Source organism: Schistocerca piceifrons, chromosome 5, assembly GCF_021461385.2.
Source record: "Schistocerca piceifrons isolate TAMUIC-IGC-003096 chromosome 5, iqSchPice1.1, whole genome shotgun sequence".
Taxonomy (NCBI): domain Eukaryota; kingdom Metazoa; phylum Arthropoda; class Insecta; order Orthoptera; family Acrididae; genus Schistocerca; species Schistocerca piceifrons.
Window position 1 is genome coordinate 701,161,547 of NC_060142.1, and position 17,873 is coordinate 701,179,419.

Sequence of the window (17,873 nt, forward strand, 5' to 3'; positions counted from 1 at the left end):
GTACAATTTCTTTTATGTGACATTATTTGCTCTAGCTCTCAAAGTTACACCATTTAGGTGTTGTAAGAATCTCATCTGGCGAAGATAAAACAGTAAAGTCTGTGGTACTCTACATCTACATCTACATCTATACTCCGCGAGCCACCTTACGGTGTGTGGCGGAGGGTACTTATTGTACCACTATCTGGTCCCCCCTTCCCTGTTCCATTCACGAATTGTGCGTGGGAAGAACGACTGCTTGTAAGTCTCCGTATTTGCTCTAATTTCTCGGATCTTTTCGTTGTGATCATTACGCGAGAACAGGCCTCTGGCCTGAGTGCAGCATTCTGTTCACCACAGCGCTAGGAGGTGGATCATGGCGAGCCCATCATACCAGCTGCCTTTTACCCCAGGAGTGACCTGCGATACTCAGCTTGAAACCAGGCTGAGTGGACCTGGAACACCTGGCGAGACTGGAGTGGAGACCATTCCTGGTCCTACCCAAGACCTCCAGGGCTGGAAGTCTTGTGCTCTACCTGCTAGACCACCATGACCATTTAGAATCTCATTTATGTGCCTTATCATTTTGGTGACAAGTTCAACATTCACTCCCACATAGCAGAGAGGGTTATGATATAACACTGAGTAGTCAGAATTATATTTATTTGCTCATTTGTTTACCAAAGTTTCTTCTTTGTAACAATGAATACAATCAGTTTTTGACAAAATAATTTATTTGTATAGATACAAAATTTACTTACCAAGTTACAGTAGACACATACATAAATGAAGGTTATAATTAGGTAAGCTTTTGGGGCAAATGGCCTTCAGGCAGAAGGGTTGAAGGGGAAGGAGAGGGGTGAAGGAGAAAGACAGGAGAGGTCTAGAAAAAGAGGTAGATTCCAAGAAAGTAGCTCAGAAGTGTGGGTGAGGGTAGACTTACCGGCCAGGAGGAGAAGGAAAGACTGATTGTTGGGCGCTGCATACAAGATTTCAAAACCTGAGAGCTTAAAGGTGAAAGATACGGTAATACTGAAGACAGTGATTACTGCTTAAACGTCGTGCATCAGTTAATAAGAGTGTAAAGCTAAGTGCATTGTACATAACAGAGATGGGAGGGGGCCAGTGAAAAATAGATGGGTAAGACAATGAAAGATGTAGAAAACTAAATGGGAGTGAAGAAAAGAGTAGTTACTGTAAAGAAATGGTGAGCCAGAAGAAATTAACATAAAGTAACTACTCTTTTCTTCACTCCGTTTTGTACACTTTCATTGTATTACCTGTTTATTTTTCACCACACCCTTCCCACCTCTGTTTTGTTGCACTTGGTTTTTCACTCTTATTAACACATGCACTATGTTTAAGGAGTAATCTATGTCTTGCATATTACACTGTGTTTCACCTGTAAGCTCTCAGGATTTCAAATCTCATCAGATGCAGTGCCCAACAGTCAGTCTTCCCTTCTCATCTCATTCGGTAAGTCTCGCCTGATCCAGGGTTTGAGGTGACTTTCTTGAAATTGACCCCTTTTCCTAGACATTTCCAGTCCTTTTCCTTCCCCTTCAACCCTTCTGCCCGAAGAAGGAGCCACTGGCTCCAAAAGCTTGCCTAGTCAAAACTTTCTCTTATGTGTGTGCTCTGCCACCACTTTGTGAGTAGATTTTTTTATCCACCCAATTAAATTATTTTGTCTGAGTTTCTTTTTTGTATTTCATTTAATTTATTATGTTTTGTTAAGAACATCTCCCTTGGCTTGCAGACTGTGAATTACGGTTGCCCGTATATACAAAGTTTGCTATCTGTTTTATTGTTTTCATGTTAATGGTGCGTGGTTCCAGGTCTTCTGTTGAGTTAGTTTGCATTTTGTTCACAGTATTTCAACAAAGAACATAGCTGTCTTCTTCAATTGCTGGGAGTTTTTCTGTTATGTGTGCTTGCTTCCTGGACTCCATCCAGATGGCTGGGTTGGTAGTCAAAACATTATGCATAAAACAAAAACAACAGCTTGGGCAGGACACCTGGATCTGCACTATTAATTGATCATGCCTGAAATATGTGAGGGATGTTTTCATATTAATTAAAACTTTTATTCTTTAAAATATTTTTACTGGTTACAACTATTATTTCTTATTACTTTCTCAAACTTTCATACTGTATTTTGTGAGAACATTCTTAAGTTTTCATTGCTGTGTAAATCAGCTTTGACCTTCAAACATTAGTTTCTGGTCTTCTCCTAACAATGACGTTCTCAGCATTGTGTTTTTGTCATTTTGACACAAGATGAATTTGTTTCTTTCTAGATATTAACTATTTTGTTGTGATTGAGTCAAGAAGTTAATTGATGACATTATATATCAATGAAAATAATCTATTTTGAAAATATAATGTAACTGGAGAGATAAAGTAGAGTTCTCACCAAACAGTGACTGGAAAAAAAAACACACACACACACACAAAATTTAAGGAAATATGCAAGCTTTCAGAGCCAGTGGCTCCTCCTTCTGACAGAAGGGTTGTAGAGGAAGGAAGAGGGGTGAAGGAAAAGACTGGCGACATTTAGGAAGTGGGGAGAATTACAGAAAAGTCACCCAGAACCCCTGGTCAGGCGAGACATACCCTATAGGATGAGAAGGAAAGACTGATTGTTGGGGACTGCACCAGATGAGATCTGAAAACCTGAAGGTTTCTCAGGATCCAAAATTTTTCGAATGTCTAAATTTATTCTGTCAATTAAATTTCGTATTCTGAATCCCAAGCCACTTTCCCTTACATTGACCTCATCCTCACCAAGGGTCAGCTACAAACTTCTGTTCACATTAAACCTACTGATAAATAACAATACTTACATTTTGAGAGTTGGCAACCTTTTCATGACAAATGTTCCATGCCATACAGCCTTGTCATTTAAGGCAAACATATTTGTTACAGACTCATTACAGCAATATACCACGGTTCTCACCACAGGCTTCACTGGATGTAATTACCCCACGAAACTAGTTCAAAAACAGATTTCCTGTGCCATCACATCCAATCCTGGTACTGCTGAGCCCCCCCCCCCCCCAAAAAAAAAAAAAAAAAACACAGCTTAAGAGTACATCTGTTGTCATTCAGTACTATCGCGGTCTTGAATGTATTAATTTGCTGCTTTGACAAGAGGATGAACTCCTAAATTCATTCCCTGAAATGAGGTCCAGTCTGTCTCACATTTTGCTCACCACACCTAGAACAGCTTTTCGTTACCCCCTCCCCAGTCTTTGCAATATCGTGGTCAGTCCCTTGGTCCTTCTCTACTCTGTGGCTCCTACCCTGTGACCATTCCCACTGTAAGACTTGCTCTGTGCGCCCTCCTATCACCATCAATTCCAGCCATGTAACTGGGAAAACACGCTATCAAAGGGAGAGCTGCCTGTGAAACAACACGTTATGTACCAATTGTTATGTAAAAACTATATGGCTTTCTATATTGGTATAGCTACCATCAAGGTACCAGTAAGAATGAATTGGCTTAGACAAAGGGTGTATACTGGCTACACACAATATCCTGCTACAAACCTTACTCTACAATGTGGTGATCATGACCTTGAGGCCTGTTTCATCAATGTCCAATCTACATTCTCCCTCCTGACATCAATTTCTCCGAACTCTGCAGGTGCGATCTGGCATTAGAACATGTCCTTTGTTCTAGCCACCCATCTGGTAATAATTTACGTTAATTTCTTTGACCTCAACATTTCCTGCAAAGTTTTGTCGCCCAGTTTCTAGGCGGCTTTTCTAAGCGCCCCCTGTTTCCTAAACCTTGCCAGTCTTTTCCCTCCATTCCTCTTCCCCTTCAATCCTTCTGCCAGAACAAGGTATTATTATAACCTTTAATCACCAATCATTGCGTGGATATTCGAACACACTCACTTAGAAACAATAGCTCGTTACATGATAACAACTCAGTAGCTCTTATTCGACTGCCGTGGCGTGACATGCGGCCGGTGCCGTTCGTAGCTAGGTGGCGCTCCCGCGCTCAGCCGAGTTGCGGAGCGCCTCTATCGCCGTTTGCGCGTACTGTCGTGGCGGCACTGTTAAATGTCGTGGCACTGTCACAACACTTTTCCCCCTTGAAAAAAAACACTCACCTCCTTGGAGACATGGACAGTGCGGAGACATCCATGGCCTCTTGTGAGGCCCCGAGAAGATCCCGTGGAGACACACGAGAGTATGGTCGAAAATGTCCAGGACGGAAGCTCGTTCGTGGAACGTGCCTCCTGGACGAGATGATGGGTGAAAACTCTGGAGCAGCATCCATAGGTGGACCTGGGGGTGTGCTCCATCGAGATGGGTCCCGGAGAAGGCGGCGTCGCGACTGGGGCCGGTTCCGGCGTACTCGGAAGCGGTAACGACGTCGGCTGCATCAACACGTACGGTAGATCGGCAGCAGCGACAGGACTGGCTTCTTGGGCTGGTGGAGGCGAAGGAAGGGGCAGTGGCACCGGCGTGGCCACCACTCGTGGGCGCATCTGGTCGTAATGGCGAACAGCCATGCCGTCGTCCATACGTATTTCACAAAGCCGGCGGCCGCGAAGAGCCTTGACCACCCCTGGAATCCATATACAGCGAGATCCATACCCTCGTGCCCACATGTCGGCGCCCACCGAGTATTTTCCTGCACTAGGGGACACAGCACAAGGCCTGACAGGTGAAGCAGGTGCAGGAGAGTGCGCAGTTGGCAGCCATGCAAGAGTTCAGCAGGGCTGCGATCACCCAGAGGCGTGAAGCGATAAGAACTCAGAAATTGCAGCAGAGCGTCATCTGTGGAAAAATCACAGAGGAATTTTTTCATCTGGCTTTTGAATGTGTGGACAAGGTGCTCGACCTCCCCATTCGATTGCGGATGGAAGGGCGGTGCTGTAACATGATGAATCCCTTGTCCAGTACAAAAATCACGGAAGGCCTGCGAAGAGAACTGAGGGCCATTGTCTGTGACGATCGTGGATGGGAGACCTTTTAGCGCAAGGATTTTGGACAAAGCTAGCGTTGTCGCCGCAGTGGTGGGCGACGGACATCGAACAACAAACGGAAACTTCGAGAAGGCGTCAATCAACAGTAGCCAATAAGTACCGAGGAAGGGGCCGGCAAAGTCAGCGTGCACCCTTTCCCATGGCTGTGCCGTATCAGGCCACTGAGAGGGCATAGTACGAGGTGCAGCCAGTTGTTGAGCACACTGACCACACGCAGCAACCATGTGGGCGATGTCCGAATCAATACCGGGCCAATAAACGTGCCTGCGGGCCAGGGACTTAGTCCAAGAAATACCCCAATGGCCTTCATGCAACAGTTTGAGAACATCTTTGCGAAGAGAGGCTGGCACCATGACCTATGGAGATGCGCCATCCGTGGCCAGAAGAACAACACCATCACGAACAGACAGATGAAGGCTCAATGCATAGTAGTTGCGAATGGGATCCGATGGCCGGCCCTTGGTCCCGTCCGGCCAACCCCGTTGAACAAAACCGATCACCTGACGCAGGACCGGATCCTGCGCAGTAGCCGACGCGACCTGCGAACGTGTAAGTGGAAAATCCTCGACCGCACGACGTTCTTCCTCATCAATGTGGAAACAGAGTAGTTCATCACGATCGAAAACCGGGTCGGGGCCCATCGGCAATCGCGTCAGCGTTGGTGTGCTGGGCCGTGGGGCGATAGTGAATCTCATAGTGAAAACGAGACAAGTATAAGGCCCAACGTTGCAGGCGGTGAGCTGCCTTATCCGGAAGCGTCGCCGATGGGCTGAACAGAGACCAGCGGCTTGTGGTCGGTGATGAGGTGAAACTTAGAACCATACAAAAAAATGCTGAACTTTTTTAGAGCATAAATGATAGCGAGCGCCTCCTTTTCGATTTGAGAGTAACGCCGTTGCGCATCATTGAGGGTCTTGGAAGCATAGACCATGGGTCGTTCTGACCCATGCTGATACCAATGGGCGGGAACAGCCCCTAGGCCATACTGTGACGCGTCAGTCGCCAGAACCAAGTGCTGACCCGGACGGAATGTGGCAAGACAAGGCGCCAACTGCAAATGAGCCTTCAGGTGGACAAAAGCCTGCTCACACTCGTCGGACCAACAGAAAGGGACGTTTTTGCGTAACAGTTGAAGCAGAGGATGAGCTACCGCCGCCGCAGATGGAGTGAATTTGTGATAATAAGCAATCTTGCCTAGAAACGCCTGAAGTTCTTTGACTGTAGACGGCCGGGGTAGAGCATTAATGGCCGCAACATGCTGACGTAGAGGACGTATACCCTCACGGGACAAGTGGAAACCAAGATACGCAATGGAGGGTTGGAAGAACTGTGACTTGTCCAGATTGCACCTCAACCCAGTCGAATGCAAAACTCGAAACAGTGAACGCAAATTGCGAAGGTGCTCCTCAGTGGAGGCCCCCGTGACAACAATGTCATCCAGATAGTTTATACAGCCGGGAACGGAAGCCGTGAGCTGTTCCAAAAGCCGCTGAAAAATGGCCGGCGCACTAGCGACGCCAAATGGTAACCACTGGTACTGATACAACCCACAAGGACTGTTGACGACGAGAAATTCCTTGGAAGAAGCATCCAACGGCAACTGATGGTACGCCTCCGATAAGTCAAGTTTGGAAAAGAACTGGCCCCCAGCGAGCTTGGTAAATAACTCCTCAGGACGGGGAAGAGGATAAGTGTCAATGAGGCTCTGAGTGTTGACAGTGGCTTCAAAATCACCACACAATCGCAGACTCCCGTTTGGTTTAGAAACCACCACGATTGGCGATGCCCACTCGCTGGAGGTAACAGGAAGGAGAATCCCTGAAGCTGTTAACCTGTCTATCTCAGCCTTGGCAGGTGCATGCAACGCCACCGGAATAGGGCGAGCTGTAGGTTTAAGAGTAACATGGCTTCAAAATCCTTGGCACGACCCAGACCAGCAGAGAACACGGACGAAAATTCAGAACACAATCCATCCAGCTGTTGATACGGAATATCCTCAGATATGAGGTGCACATCATCATCAATGGAGAACCTGAACAACTGGAAAGCATCATAACCGAACAGGTTTTCAGTGCCCGCATGATCCACCACATAAAACGTGAGGGGCCTAACAACAGACTTGTAGGCAGTGGAAGCATCAAACTGGCCAATGATAGGAATTTTCTGTTTATTATAAGTTCTCAGATTTCGCGTAACTGGAGGCAAGGGAGGGGAGCCCAACTCCAAATACGTGCGAGAATTAATGAGAGTTACTGCAGAGCCAGTGTCCACTTGCATGCGAATGTCTTTATCCAGAACACGAACAGTAACAAACAACTTATTTGTTTTAGAAAGCACACAGTTAACATCCATGTCCGATGCCTCGTCCTCGTCGACAGGAACTTTAGGGGACTGACACACAGAAGCAATGTGGCCTTTTTTCCTACATGAATTACACGTGGCCCAACATTTTGGACACGCGGCCCTGTCATGCTGTACGAAACAACGTGGACAAGAAGGAAGTGCGGAACGAACCTGCTTCTGTGGTTGCTGTTTTCGCTGCGGCGTTGCGGCCCAACGCGACAATGTTTACGTGAGTGAACCGCCGCCACATCTTCGTTCTCCTGTGAAACAGGCAAATTGTCCGTTTCGAAAGTTGACTGTACAGCGCCTACATCACACCACGCGTCTATTTGCACGCCAGCAGCGTGAGACACTTCAAAGGATTGAGCGATGCTTAGAACTTCCGACAACGACGGGTTTGGCAGTTGTAGGGCACTTTGCCGAACTTCTTTATCAGGAGGAAGCGTTAGAATAGCATCCCTAACCATTGAATCAGCATAAGACTCATGATGAGTGTTTGTGACAAACTGACATTTCCTACTCAGACCATGTAGTTCCTCCGCCCAGGCCCGGTAAGATTGATGGGGCTGTTTACGACACCGGTAGAACGCCACGCTGGCGGCAACGACGTGGGTGTTTTTTCGGTAATAGTTAGACAATAAGTCATACATTTCTTGGAAGGACAGAGAGGCAGGTTCCCGCAGAGGGGCTAACTGAGATAGCAGCTAATAGATCCGTGGGGAAATCCAAGATAGAAATAACGACTTACACATAGGAGCGTCGACAACACTGAAGGCCAAGAAGTGTTGCCGCAAACGCTTCTCATAATCCTCCCAATCTTCAGCAGCCTCGTCGTAAGGAGGGAATGGAGGCAGAGAAGAGGAAGACAGACGATGAGTAAGCGACGTCAACAACGCCTGAATAGCAGCCGTCAGCTGTGTTTGTTGTGCCTGAATAGCAGCCGTCAGCTGTGTTTGTTGTGCCTGAATAGCAGCCGTCAGCTGTGTTTGTTGCTCTATGAGCACTTGCATAAGCTGTTCCATGTCTGCCCCGTCACGAACACACAAATCCACAATGCAGTGAAAATATCCGACCTCGTCTCCAAAAAGTATTATAACCTTTAATCACCAATAATTGTGTGGATATTCAAACACACTCACTTAGAAACAATAGCTCGTTACATGATAACAACTCAGTATCTCTTATTCGACTGCCGTGCCGTGACATGCGGCCGGCGCCGTTCGTAGCTAGGTGGCGCTCCCGCGCTCAGCCGAGTTGCGGAGCGCCTCTATCGCCGTTTGCGCGTACTGTCGTGGCGGCACTGTTAAATGTCGTGGCACTGTCACAACAGGTATCACTGGCCCCAAAAGCTTGCACATTTCCTTAACTTTTGTGTTTGTTTTTTGCTGTTGCCACTTCGCAAGTAGATTTTTTAATTTATCAATTATAATTAGTGAACTTGCATTTTATGCCTTGTATGTCATAAGCGATGTATGCCTTTATAAAGACATAACATTGGAGGGCAGCGTGGAGGGTAAAAATCGTAGAGGGAGACAAAGAGATGAATACACAAAGCAGATTCAGAAGGATGTAGGTTGCAGTAGGTACTGGGAGATGAAAAAGCTTGCGCAGGATAGAGTAGCATGGAGAGCTGCATCAAACCAGTCTCAGGAATGAAGACCACAACAACAACAACATGTCATAAGCACATTATTTTCTAGTGATTAAGGAAAAAAAGTGACTGAGAAACAGAAAAATAGAATCGAAGAATTATAAGGAAATATAAAAAAAGGAAAGGGAGTTTAGTATTTAGTGTCTTTTCAACTATGAGATCAGTTTGACAGAGTAGAAACTATAACACGAGGGTTGTTTGAAAAGTTGCATCTTGCCACATGTTAGTGCTAGTGGAATGAGATTCCCACATAATAACAGGTGATCCTTTATGAGTAAGCCAACAGCTGTGGCCCAGTGGTAACACCAGTACCCATCACGCTAGCACTTGACTTGGTTGGGTCACCATCCATGACTGCTGAGCACTATTAGCAAGTGGGGTGCACTCAGCACTTGTGAGGCCAGTTAAGGAGCTACTTGGTTGACAAGTAATGTCTCTGGTCACAAAAACTGACAGCAGCTGGGAGAGTAGTGTGCTAACCACATGACCCTCCACATCTGCATCTAGTGACACATGTCGGCTGATGAGGACTCTGTAGTCAGTTGGTACTATTGGGCCTCCAAGGCCTGTTCAGACAGAGTTCTTTATGAGTGAATACATGAGGAGTTGATACTCGGAGTAGCATGGGGAGAAACTCATAAGGGGACTTCCAGTAACACGACCTTCCTTCACTGTTGGGCCACCGGGAGTGCTCTACATTTATTAACCCATCATTTCTTATTGGCTAATTTAAAGTTGTCCACATTAATTCTCATTTCATGGTAAAGAGAAGTTGTTTTCATTTCATTGTGTTCTGGATTAATCTTTTATTTCACTTTTTGAATTGTATTCTGAATATGTTGCTTGTATTGTGCTTGGTTTTTGCTCACATTCATAATATTGGTGCAGTAAATGGTTCCATAATTGTTTCATGCAAAACACGCTGGTTTCATTGGATATTATTCTGTGGACATCTGTTCTTGCCTACAAATCCATGTGCTACATTTAAATGCATTGTAAGTGTATTGCTGCTCACCATATAGCAGAGATGCTGAGTCCCAGAGAGGCACAACAAACGGCGTTTTGAAATGTTAGCTACACACACACACACACACACACACACACACACACACACACACACACACACACACATGTGACCACAGTCTGGCAGCTGGAGCCAGATTGCTTTAGTGCCGCATTATGGAAGAGGCAACTGGATTGGGTTAAGGAGAAGGCTGGGGCAGGGAGAGGGAGCAGAAGTAGGGCAGTGGTGGGGGATGGTAAATTATTGCTGGGAGCGTGTAGGGATGAGGTGGAGAGTAGGGCAGCTAGGTGTAGTTGGGAGGTTAGATGGAAGGTAGGGGAGAGAGGGGGGTAGTGGAAAAGGCGAGAAGTAAAAAGACTGGGTGCATTGGTGGAATTGAGTGCTGTGTAGTGCTGGAATGGGAACAGAGAAGGGGCTAGATGGTAAGGACAATGACTAACAAAGGTTGAGGCCAGGAGGGTTATGAGAACATGGGATATATAGCGGTGAGAGCTACCACCTGGAATGGGTTGTGAAGCAGTTATTGAAATGAAGAACATTGTGCTCAGCAATAGGGTGGTCCAGTCATTTCTTGGCCACAGTTTGTCAGTGGCTATTCATGCCAACAGACAGTTTGTTGGTTGTTATGCCTATGTAGAATGCAACACAGTGGTTGCAGCTTAGCTCATAGATCGCATGATTAGGCCCTGCCTTTGATAGGATAGGTGATACTTCTGACTGGACTGAAGTAGGTGGTTGTGGGAGGATGTAAGTGACAGGTCTTGCATCTAGGTCTATTACAGGTATATGAGGGAAGGGGTTGGGAGCAGGGCTTGTATAGGAATGGACAATGGCAATGTGTAGGTCCAGTGGGCGACAGAAGAGAGGGATGGGAAGGATAGTGGGTAGCACATCTCTCATTTTAGGGCACGATAAGAGGTAGTCAAAACCCTGGCGCAGAATGTAACTAAGTTGCTCCCATCCTGGGTGGTTGTGAGTCATAAGGGAAATGGTCCTCTGTGACCAGACAGTGGGCCTTTGGGAGGTGTTGGACGACTGAAAAGTTAAGGCACAGGAGATCTGTTTTTGTGCAAGGTTGGGAGGGTGATTATGATCTGTAAAGACCTCAGTGAGCCCCTTGGTATATTTTGAGAGCAACCACATGTCACTACAGATGTGATGGCCATGGGTGGCAAGGCTGTGTGGAAGGGACTTCTTGGCATGGAATAGATGGCAGCTGTCGACGTGGAGGTATTTCTGATGATTGAAAGGTCTGATATGGGCAGAGTGATGTAGCCATCTTTGAGGAAGGTGGCTTGCTGGGTTGAGTAGGACCAGGTGAAGCAAAAGATGGAGACATTATTGAGGTTCTGGAGAAATGTGGGTAAGGTGTCCTCACCCTCAATCCAGATCATGAATCTGAACCAGATCAAGGGTTTAGGATTCTGTGTGTATAGGAAGGATTCCTCTAGGTGGCCCATGAATTGGTTGGCATAGGATGCTGCCATGTGGGTGCCATGCCTCCAAAGGAGAAGTAACTGTGGGTGAAGATACAGTTGGTCATGGCGACTAAGAAGGAGGTGGTTGGTTTGGAATCCGTCAGGCATAGGGAAAGGTAGTGTTCAATAGCAGTAAGGCCATGGGCATTAGGGATGCTAGTGTAAAGGGAGGGGGTAGCATTAGTGACAAGCGGGGCACTGTGTGGTAAAGGAACAGGAACTGTGGGGAGTCGGTGGAGGAAATTGTTGGTATCTTTTATATAGGAGAGTAGGTTGCACGTAATAGGCTGAAGGAATTGGTCTACATGAGCAGAGGTTCTTTCAGTGTGGGCACAGTAACTGACCAAAAAGGGGTGTCCTGGGTGGTTGGTTTTTTGGACTTAAGGAGCCTTGTAGAAGGTAGAAGTGTGGGGAGTGATTGGGAACAGGAGAGAGATGGACCCCAGAACGAGGTTCTGGGAAGGTTTAAGGATTTGCGAAGAGGCTGAAGATTCTGCTGGATTTCTGGAATTGGGTCACTGTGACAAGGTTTGTTGGTGGATGAATCTGACAGCTGATGGAGTCCTTGTACCAAGTAATCCTTGCGGTTCAAAAGAACAGTGATGGAGGCTTTGTGAGAAGGTCTGTATTGATGCTACTATCATAGATCCTTGCTCCTTCCATCAACATCATTGCAGAAAAGTTTCCTAACCCTAGGCAGAACCCAGTCCCACATACTGTTTTTGCATTGTTGCATGGCTCGTGGAATCCCCCCATATGGCCTTAGCATCAAATTACCCATCTCCGGCTGCCACCCTTCCTTCCACAATGACCTCCATCCGTTCAGATTTTGCCAATCCTTAGTCCTTAGCAACATAGTCCTGCAGGACCATGCCAGTCAGGCCCAAACCTCTTTGCAATACCTACTTGCCATCCGTAAAATTCTCCTTCTATGCAATCCCAAATTACTGGATCCCATAACACACATCGAAGCTCATGCCTTCCAGGAAGTAGAGCAACACAACACCACCTCAAAAAAACTCTCCAACCTGCTCACTTTATAGTGCCCCCAGAATTTTACGAAAGTCTGGAGACACTTGTGTTCCAGCCGTTTCGAACACGCATTATTTTAAAGCAGGGCGTAAGGATGAGCATGGGATACTTCACCCATTTATTGTTTGTGCAGGCGAAACTGGAAGGGAGATAATTCGTCGACGCTGGCAAGTGTTCAGCGTGACATGCCAAGAATAAGCAAATTACGGCCCGGAAGCTCCGTGGCCGGCTGCAAAGAGTAATGTAGCATTGTATTATTAAAAAACAAATGGAGAGACTCGAAATAGTGACTGAGTATTAGACGTTGAACTGCTGTTGAGAGTACGTGGACTGGACGTGGATAGTCAGCTACGATAAAAGCTTATGTATTAATTGTGTTCAAAAACATGTAATGAACTGATTCTGGGTGACCGGTAATGTGTGGTCTTACGTCATAAAATTTAGTTGTTTTTTTGTACAAAGTGGAAATAAATATGTTCTGGTGCATTGAATGGTATTCCAAGAGTAGCGTATTTTTTAAATAAGAAGAGAGAGAGAGCGAGAGAGTGAAAATTTCCCCTTCCTAGCAGTGAAATCTTCGGAGAAGCGTCCAGTGCTAGCAGAAGACGTCGGCGCTGCAAGAAAGCAGAACCAGCATTCTTCAACAAGTTAGTCCACGAAAATGCTTAAGCTGTATAGAGAGAGCTTAACATTACACCGGGCCACCGCAACTTCCTACTCCCACGTTGGTCTACACTATCTACCACCACTACGACGGCCTCCAAATCTTCCCCACGTTCCCTCATAGCTGACAAACCCTGTCTCGTAGACCTGCTACATTTACACCATCCTCCAAAACTCCCTCCCACCACCACACAGAATCCAGAACCTAAACAGACCCAAAACACAGTCATGAAACTTCCTTTCAAAAGCCTTGGCCCTGCAGTAGTATCAGTCCTTCCCAAAGGCATCACCTTTTTCGCCACTCCCAAATTCAGTCATGCAGGACTTGTTAAAGACCTTCTTTCCTACATCCAGTCTCTATAGTGGAAACACTTTTTTGCCGCCAACCCTACCAATCAGACTTAAACAAAGACCAATGTTGAACCCTGCCTGACTCAATTCACTCCTCCATCCAACTGTGATCCACCCCCATGGCCCACAAATCACCCACCTGTTAATTTTCCAGAATTTATTAACCTCAAACCTTGCTTTACTGTCATTCCCCAAATCCCTCAACATGCAAGGAACCTTACACCCACAAAAAGATCCGCAGTTCACCACCTAAAAACTGAACCTGATCTTATAATCCTACTTGCTGACAAAGGCTCCACCACTGTTGTTTTTAACCGCATTGATTAGTGGCAGAAGGACTCCGTTAGCTGTAAGATTCCTCCACCTACAAACCTTGCCACAGTGACCACATTCCAAAAATCCAGCAGGATCTCCAGCCTCTCCTCAAATCCTTAGGCCCATCCCAGAACCTCTTCCTGGAGTCCATCTCTCTCCTCACCCCTACCATTCCCTGCCCTTCTACATGTTTCCTAAAGTCCATGAAACTAACCACCCAGGACACCCTTTTGTGGCCAGTTACTGTGCCCACACTGAAAGAATCTCTGCTCACGTAGACCAACACCTTCATCCTATTTCCCGCAGCCTACTCTCCTATATAAAAGATAACTGCTATTTCCTCCATCGACTCCCCACAGTTCCTGTTTTTTTACCACATAGTGCCCTGTCATCACTATTGATGCCACCTCAGTATACACATACATCCCTGAAGCCCATGGCCTTCCCAGTGCCCAACAGGTTCCAAACCAACCACCTCTGTCTTTTTAGTTGCCATGACCAACTATATTCTCACCCACAATTACTTCTCCTTTGAAGGCATTACCTACAAACAAATCTATGGGCACCTAAATAGCAGCATCCTGTGCCAACCTATTCATGAGCCACCTAGAGGAATCCTCCTTAAACACATAGAATCCTAAACCCTTGATCTGGTTCAGATTCATTGGTGACATCTTCATGATCTGGATCGAGGGTGAGGACACCTTACCCACATTCCTGCAGAACCTCAATACCTTCTAACCCATCGAGCCACCTTCCTCAATGTTGACCTCCACCTCAAAGATGGCTACATCACTACCCATATCAGACCTTTCAATCATCAGCAATACCTCCACTTTGACAGCTGCCATCTATTCCATGCCAAGAAGTCCCTTCCATACAGCCTAGCCACCCACAGCCATCACATCTGTAGTGACGAGTGGTCGTACTCGAAATATACCAAATGTTTCACTGAGGACTTTACAGATCGTAATCACCCTCCGAACCTAGTAGAAAAACAGATCTCTTGTGCCTTATATTTCCAGTCATCCACCACCTCCCAAAGTCCCGCCGTCCGGCCACAGAGGAGCATTCCCCTTGTGACACAGTACCACTCAGTACTGGAGCAACTGAATTACTTTCTCTGCAAAATGAGAACTGTCCTACTCATTATCCTTCCCACCCCTCCCACAGTGGTATTCTGCCGCCCACTGAACCTACACAATACCTTCGTGCATTCCAATACAAGCCCTGCTCCCAACCCCTTGCTTCCTATCCCAGTAATAGACCTAGATGCAAGACCTGTCCCATACATCCTCCCACCACCACCTACTCCTGTCTGGTCATAAACATCACCTACCCTACCAAAGGCAGGTCAACCTGTGAAATCAGCCATGTGATCTACAAGCTAAGCTGCAATCACTGTGGTGCATTCTTCATGGGCATTACAACCAACAAGCTGTCTGTCGGCATGAATGGCTACTGACAAGCTGTGGCCAAGAAACAACTGGACCATCCTGTTGCTGAGCATGTTGCCAACACAATGTTCTTCATTTCAGTGACTGCTTTACAGCCTGTGCCATCTGGATCCTTCCCACCAACACCAGCTTTTGTGAATTGCGCAGGTGGGAACTCTCACTGCAATATAACCTACGTTATCATTAACATCCTGACCTCAACCTTCATTAGTCACTGTCCTTACCCATCTAGCCCCTTCTCTGTTCCCATTCCAGCACTACACATTGCCCAATTTTAGCAACACACCAAGTATTTTTTCTTTCTCTCCTTTTCCACTATCCCCATCTCTCCTCCACCCTCCATTTAACCTCCTGACTGCACCTAGCTGCCCTATTCTTCACCTCGTCCCTACACGCTCCCAGCAACACTTTACCATCCCCCACCCCTACCCTGCTACTGCTCCCCTTCCCTGCCCCAGCCTCCTCCGTACCCCATGCCAGTTGCCTCTCCCATAATGCATCCCTGAAGCAGTCTGGCTTCAGCTACCAGAGACTTTGATCGTGTGTGTGTGTGTGTGTGTGTTTTGTCTATTTTTGATAACTTTCCAACAGTCTTTTTGTTGTGCCTTTCAGGGACTCCGCATCTTTTGCTATATGGTGAGTACTATCCCTTTCGTAATATTGTTACATTCCATCCTGGATTTTCCATTGTAAGTATAGTGTTCATATTCTACTTTATTTTAGTTCACATCCATTTTTTGTGCTTTCTCGCATTTAATGAAGAACTCGATGTTAGCAGCTTTTGACAGAACTGATATGCAATGTTATTACATCTTGTCATTGACTGGATATGTATGTTTGCCTTAAATGGTGTCGATTCTTGCCATTCAGTATACTTTGTAGTGTTTGTGACAGAGTCTGTAGTTAGTACTATTACTCCTATCCAGCTAAAATATTCTACATTGATGTGCACATTTATACACCAGATTGTTTGGTATAGTATTGGTGTACTTGCACCTTACTGAATGTTACTGCATTTTGTTAACTCACTTTGTACAGAATTCAATAACAGGTCCAATGATGAAACCATGACATTGTGTAATACTTGCTTTTACTTTTCAGTGGAGTGGGAGGATGAATGTAGTAGCCTACATTGATTTCTGCTTAAATGTATTGTTTGTAGCACCTGTTAATTACATGTGGACACATTTATTTAACTACTGTTGAGTTTCAGGACTCGCAAGGACAAGTGCTATAGTCACTAAGACTACAAGGCATACTCAGTTGCAAGAGGCAACATCATTCAAAGCAGAAATATATAGAGCCTATTCTTTCCATGACAAGATGTACTATAGTTAAATACCATTTCTGAGAAAAGCTGCTAATATGATGATCTCCATTAAATGCAAGAAATTATGAAAAATGGATGTGAACTACATTGTAGTAGAATAGGAACAGAATACTTTAAAGCATTTAAACCAAGTATTTCACACATGAATTTGTAGGCAGGAACAACTTTCCACAGAACACTATGTGACAAAACCAACTTCACCCCCAGTGAAACCACCTTCTGTATCATGTCATGTCAGATAATTTCTACCTTTTGGTATGTCCCAAGGGTCAATTATTTCCTCTTGATAATGGTGATAACAGTCAAAATTGCAATAATGGGTTTTACAAATAAATAACTTTAGTCGAAAAATTACCATGATGTCACTGTGAATTCCAGTTACAAGAAGTTAATCATACTTTTTGACTGAGATTTCTTGAATATATTACTTTGCGAGGTCTCAAAAACCATATGATTTCCTGGCACGCACTTCACCATGAAAGGCATTCAATAAGTAAAACAATATTTTTTTGCTGAAAGCAGGTTGGTTTTATTCAGGATTCCTATATACCATATTATTCCCCATTCTTTTGGATACAAAAACCTATTTTTCAACTTTTTCTTCGTTCAGTGCGATGGCCTTATACCACCTTACTAGGAGGGCATGTATGTCTGCATGGTACCACTCTACTGGTTGATGTCAGTGCCAACACCTTGCTGCATCAATAGCCTCCCCATCATCCAAATACTGCTTGCTGTGGAGTGCATCCTTCATTGGGCCAAACTTATGGAAATCAGAGGGTGTGAGATCCAGGCTGTAGGGTGGATGAGGAGGAACAGTCCAATGAAGTTTTGTGACTCCACTCGGGTGCACAGACTTGTGTGATGCCTTATGTTGTCGTGGAGTAGGAGAAGTTTGTGTTTTTGTGGCATTGAGCACACTGAAGTCATTTCTTCAGTTTTTTGAGGATACACACACTTCTGAGTTGATTGTTGCACCGTGAGGGAGGACATCAAACAGAATGACCCCTTCAGAGTTCCAGAAAACTCTCGCCATGACTTTGCCACCTGAAGTGTGGCTTTGAACTTTTTCTTCGGAGGGGAAGTGGTGCGGCGCAACTCCACGGATTGCTGTTTTGTTTCTGGATCGAAGTGATGAGCCCATTTGTAATTGCCTGTGAAAATGTCTGACAAGAAAATGTCACAATCATCCTCGTGACACGTGAGCAACTCTGTACAGTTGATCCTTCGTTGCTCTTTATGGT